Source organism: Ovis aries, chromosome 1 (assembly GCF_016772045.2).
Source record: "Ovis aries strain OAR_USU_Benz2616 breed Rambouillet chromosome 1, ARS-UI_Ramb_v3.0, whole genome shotgun sequence".
In the NCBI taxonomy this organism is placed as follows: Eukaryota; Metazoa; Chordata; class Mammalia; order Artiodactyla; family Bovidae; genus Ovis; species Ovis aries.
In genome coordinates this window covers 272172299-272178298 of record NC_056054.1, presented here as the reverse complement: position 1 = coordinate 272178298, position 6000 = coordinate 272172299, and positions in this window count along the sequence as shown.

The following is a 6000-nucleotide window of genomic DNA, read 5'->3' as shown; positions in this document are numbered from 1 at the left end:
AACTAATTTGGCCAAGAGTAAATTCAGTGAGGCAGGAGCCAAATGGAGGCCAGCAGCCTTTATTGAAGAAGGTGGAAGCTTTTAGACAGTATCTCTATGGACCCACAGGCAGATGGTCTCAAGCAGCAGTTAGCTAGCATTTGTAGATCAGGCAGCCCTGATATTAGGAAGAAAGTTACAAAGATAGAGGCTGGGTGAACAGTCCCTGCAAGATCTAGTGAGGCAGCAGAGAGTTTTCAATCATAGAGACCTCAGAGGAGAGACCGCATTAGGAGGAAGAGAGAATTTAGAGCTGAAGAAAACCGTAAGAACCAAAAAGCTGGCTCAGATATTTTTAGAGTTGAAAACAAAAATAGGTTCCAAAAGGAAAAGCTAGACTCAAGACTGAGAGGAAAACCTGCAAGGCGTAAGCTTGAAAAAAACAATATGCGTTTTGTAAGGAGATTGGACACTGGAAAGATAAATTGCAGGGGTCCAGCCTCGGTGGATCCAGGGTGATTCAAGGTGGGGGGACGGAGTCAGCGTGTGGAATAGCATCCATGCTGCAGATGGGAATTCAGCCAGAAAAACAGGAGCAAGAAAGAAGCAGAGGGAATCAGTCTTTCCAAAGCTGATCCGATTTCTTTATTTTAGGTTTGCTTATATACCTTTTTTTGCATAGGATGAATACAGAGTCACGTGAGGGTCAGCAGTCTGACGTTTATCAAAATCAGGTGCTTCACATAAATGTATAAAAAAGTCTTAGGGATATTCATCATCTTCTGGCCATGAGTGAGACCTGCTGACATTTTCAATCCTTTCTTTACTTTAAAACTTATTTCTTCAAGGGTGTTTTTCTTTAACCAGGCACCCCCTCAAATAAGTTACATTCCTATAGGGTGAGGGTGTAGTGAGTTACAACCAAGAAAATTTATTTAACCCAAGGTTAACATGATTAATCTTCAAGGTTAATACTTATTTCTTCCTATATGCTTAAAGGTTAATACTTATTTCTTCCTATATGCTAGTTATATTCATTATAAGGGTAGGGACATGGAGTTGTAAGGCATCAGCCTAACAAGTGAAAATCCTTTCATCAATGCTCCCCTTAAGATCTGTTTAGTCTTAAGATATGATAAAGTTACATTTTTACATAGCAAGGACGCAGTGATTTATAACAAGTACAGTGGTCTGTACTTCTCTTTATACAAAAGAGAAAATCCATTAACTCAAAAGTCTAGTGTCGCTAACATCAAAACTACCATATTTTCCTTTTCTATAGTCCAAATGTATTGATTAATATATTCCCAAGTGCCTAAGGATATGGAGGCTGGCGGCAATCATTGACTCAACAAGAAGAAAAGTCCTATGCTAATTAAGACTCTCAAATACTCAAAACTCTGTGCTATTTATGGTTAAGGTAGTAAACAATCATGCAGGAGTATGGATAATCCTGTCACACAAGCTAGTCTGTCAGCAGAGAGGTTTGACCTGAGACATCCTTGTCCCACCCAGAGCAGAATTAGCAGCAATTTGTACAACAAATGAAAGAACCCTTCACCAATATAATCCTAACCAACACACTATACTAATAATTTCTAACTCCCCAAAATAATTTGCCTTTGAGTAAGTCTAAAACATCTCATGCCTCTCAGGTTGGGAGGCTATAAACAATCACATGTGGCCAGGCAGACCTATACAGGTGGGCTAGATAACCTTCAGAGAATCCGTAAACTAGAAACACTCTTGTCCGCCCAAGAATTTTTACCTTGGAGCTGCGTTTACTCTACTCTGAGAAAGCGGTTATGGGAGAGTCCCCGTAAAGTCAGTGTAGGTGAGAGCATAAAACAGACTCTGGTTTTGGGGTTAGATGCTCCGGAACAGGGGTTTCCTGAGGCTTGGTCACGCCTTTGCATGTACGCAGCCTCGTTCCTCATGACCTTTGCCATGGCGCGGAGTTCCTCATGCTGGCCCCGGCAATAAATACCCAAGAAAAACCTAAAGAGGGCTCAAAATCCAAGGCAAGACTCCCTCTCCAGACAGTCATATCCTCTATGGGGTGAGGATAATGACTAGAGGTCTGGGCTCGACACCCCTCCCGAGTCCTGGGTAACTATAAATGTGGAAATTGGATTTGGCTTCATGGTGGATCGGGGGCTCAATACTCAGTCTTAAACCAAGAGATGGACCCATGTCTAAGAAAAGTAGCTGGGTGCAGGAGCAACAGGGACTAGCGATATGGATGGACTACAAAGCGGCATGTGAACTTGAGGCCCATGGTGACCCATTCTTTTCTGGTGATACCTGAGTGTCAGCGCCTTGCTGGGAGATTTACTGTCTAAAGTAAATGCCCAAATTCATTTCGACCACGGGCAAGTGTCAGTTTAGATGGAACGGGCATCCTCTTCAGGTCTTGTCTCTGGCATTAAAGGATGAATACAGACTGTACTTAGAGGCCCAGCGACAATAAGTCCTGAAGTACAGCCATGAGTTCAGAATGCCCTCAGGCCTGGGCTGAAACAGCAGGAATGGGACTGGCCAAACAGAGGCCCCTATTATTGTGGAACAAAGCCAGTGCCCACCGGTGAGTGCAGCAGTATCCCATGAGTCAAGAGGCTTGGCAAGGAATTACTCCTCATTACAACACCTCATAGATGCTGGGGTCTTGAGAAAGTGCCGGTCCCCATGGAACACTCCCTGCTTTCCGTAAAGAAGCCTGGGAACTGATTTTGACCGGTTCAGACCTGCGAGAAGTCAACAAGCGGGTGAGTGATATTCATCCTCGGTTCCTAACCCTTATACATTGCTAAGCAGCTTGCCACCAAGCTACGTTTGGTATACTGTTTTAGATTTAAAGATGCCTTTTTCAGTCTGCCTCTTGCCCTTGCAAGCCAAAAGAGATCTTTGCCTTGAATGGCAGGAAGATGGTGGTCAGACTCCTGTGCAGCTAGCGTGGACTCGCTTACCACAGGGTTTAAAAACTCACCACGTTGTTTAATGAGGCCTTGGATGAAGACCTCCGTGAGTATCGTTAGACACCCCTACCCTTGTTTTATGCAATATGTTGATGGCCTTATGCTGGCAGCGACTATGGAAAAAGAGTGCCAGAGGCAGCAGGTGCCCTCCAAATTGGGGACTTTAGGTTGCAGGGCCAGTGCCAAAAAGGCCCAGATTGCCAAGCAAAGGTTACATACCTCGGTTATAAGATAAAACAGGGCCAGAGGTGGCTAACACAGGCTATGAAGAAACCATCCTCCAGATCCTGACCCAGCCAACCTAGACAAGTGAGAGAATTTCTGGGAACTGTAGGATATTGCGATTATGGATCTCGGGGTTTGCAGAAAGGCCAGGCCCCTGTATGAAGGGACCAAAGAAAGCAAAGACTGAAATGGACTGAGTCAATGAAACTGGCCTTTCAGGAGCTCAGGCGTGCCTCGCTGGAAGCTCCTGCCCTTGCCCTTCCTGACCCATCTAAGCCTTTCCAATTATTTATAGATGAAAGGTGAGGATAGGAAAGGGGTACTAACACAGAAGTGGGGACCTTGGAAGCATCCCATAGCTTACCTTTCCAAGAGGTGGACCCAGTGGCAGCCGGATGGCCACCTTGCCTCTGAATCATCGAGGCCACCACGCTCCTAGTCCATGATGCTGATAAACTGACTTATGGACAGAGACTCTTGTCTACACTCCTCATGCTATAGAGGGAGTTCTGAAACAACCCCCGGTAAATGGATTTCCAATGCCCTTGACCAGCTACCAAGCCCTGCTACTTGACACCTCATGGATTCATTTTCAAATGCCCTGCACTCTAAACCCGGCTACTCTTTTGCCCCAATCCGGAGAGGATAGCCCCCTCCACGACTGAATGAGATACTGGCCAGGTAACGGCAATACGGAAGGACTTAACATATACTCCACTGGATAACAGTGAGCTAATATGATTTACAGAGGAAGCAGTTATGTAAAGAGGACAGAGACGGGTGGGGGCCGCAGTGGTAGATGATTCTGGACAGACGATATGGGCGGAGACTCTTTCCCCAGACACCTCAGCACAAGAGCAGAGTTAATTGCCTGATTCAAGCATTAGAGAAGCTGGAAAAGAATAACTATTTTTACTGACCGCTTTATGCTTTTGGCACGATACACATCCAGGGCCCGATATATGAGCGGGGGTTTTTGACAGCTGAAGAAAGAGATTAAAAACTTGCCAGAAATCCGTCGACTTCTGGAGGCTGTGCAGTTGCCTCGGGCTGTGTCAATAGTACATGTACCTGGACATCAGAAGGACAGCCCCATGGCACGAAATCGTGCCACAGATCTGGCGGCTCGACTGCGGCTGATGAAGATTTTATCGCTCCGGTGTTGGCGATCGGACTTCCACCCCAGGTATGGGAACTTTGCCCCCAACCCCTGAGTATTCATCCACAGACCTTGCCTGGATCCAGGAACGTCCCAACCTCAACAAGGAGAGGATGGATGGTACAGAGACTCCGATGGTTACTTGATACTCCTGCTCAGTTGGGACAGCAACTGTGTGAGCATCTACATTCGTCTACTCATCTGGGAGAAAAAGACTCTGATGCTTTTTCAAACTGTGCGCCTGCAATTTCCCCGGCACCAGACAACTGTGAAGAACATAGTACATGCTTGTAAGGCATGTCAACAGATGAGGCCAGGAAAGAGGCAACACACAGGACTGAGGTATCGGGAGAAGGGCCAGGGCAGCACTGGGAAATAGATTTCACCGAGGTAAGGCCAGGCAAGTATGGTTACAGTGCTTGTTAGTGTGGTAGATACCTTCTCAGGGTGGTAGAAGCTTTTCCTACTAAGGGAGAAACCCAGGTTTGGCCTGCCAGTGACTGTTAGCTCTGATAATGAACCTGCTTTTGTGAGCCAAATAGTTCAAAACTTGCCCTAGCTCTGGGGACCAAATGAAATTACATTGTGAATACAGCCCACAGAGCTCAGGGCAGAGTTGAAAAGTGAATCGACCCTAAAGGAAATTTTAACTAAATTGCTATAGAGACTGGCAGGGACTGGGTGACTCTCCCCCTTCACCCTCTTTCGCGCGTAATACTCCTTATCAGCTTAATCTGACCCCATTTGAAATTCTGTATGGGCGACCTCCCCTGTATGTCCAATATTTGAAGGAAAAACTTCCACCTCCTACTTTGGGACAATTCCAGGAGGCTTTTGATGGCTTTGGGCAAGTGCATTCTCGCATCTGGAAACTGCTCGGGAAATACATGAGGGTCAAAACAGGGGACTATCCCCTCACATACATCGGCCCGGAGATTGGGTGTGGGTCAAGGCACCACACCAGGCACTAGAACCTAAATGGAAGGGTCCTTATGTTGTTCTTCTTACCACCCCAACTGCCCTAAGTGTCGGTATCAGGCCTTGGGTGCATTGCAACCACAATATGCCCAGCTACTTCAGCAGAGTAGGAAGACGCTAAAAAAGAATGGGGCGTCTCTGCACCCGTCCAACCCCTGAGGCTGAGGCTCGGCATCGTCGACAGGACCACAACTCGTCTGGACCATCTTATGGATGACCATGTTACTCTGTTCCAAGCTGCCAGCGTGAACCGCACCAACCCGTCAAAATCACCTGGAAACTGCAAAATGGACTAACACATGAGATGCTTAACTCCACCACCACATACATCCACCAAATACTGGTGGCCAGACTTATACTTTGACCTTAAGCCGGGGTAAATGTACCTTGGAAGAGGGCTACCTCTCGAATCATGCATTCTGGGCATGTCCAGGTGTGCCCAGGCACAACTGGAACATCTGTGGGGATACAGGACTCTTATTGTAAATCTTGGGACTGCGTAACTTCTAATGATGGGTCGGAGACTCCAGGGTATAGACGGTGGGATGTAGGAAATCGGGACTTGCTTAACTTCTCATTTGTAGGACCCGTACCTCCGTACTCCGATTGGGAAAAGGATCATAACTTTGCCCGATTGGGAAAAGGATCATAACAGCCCAGGTAAAAATAAGGTTTAACGTTGAC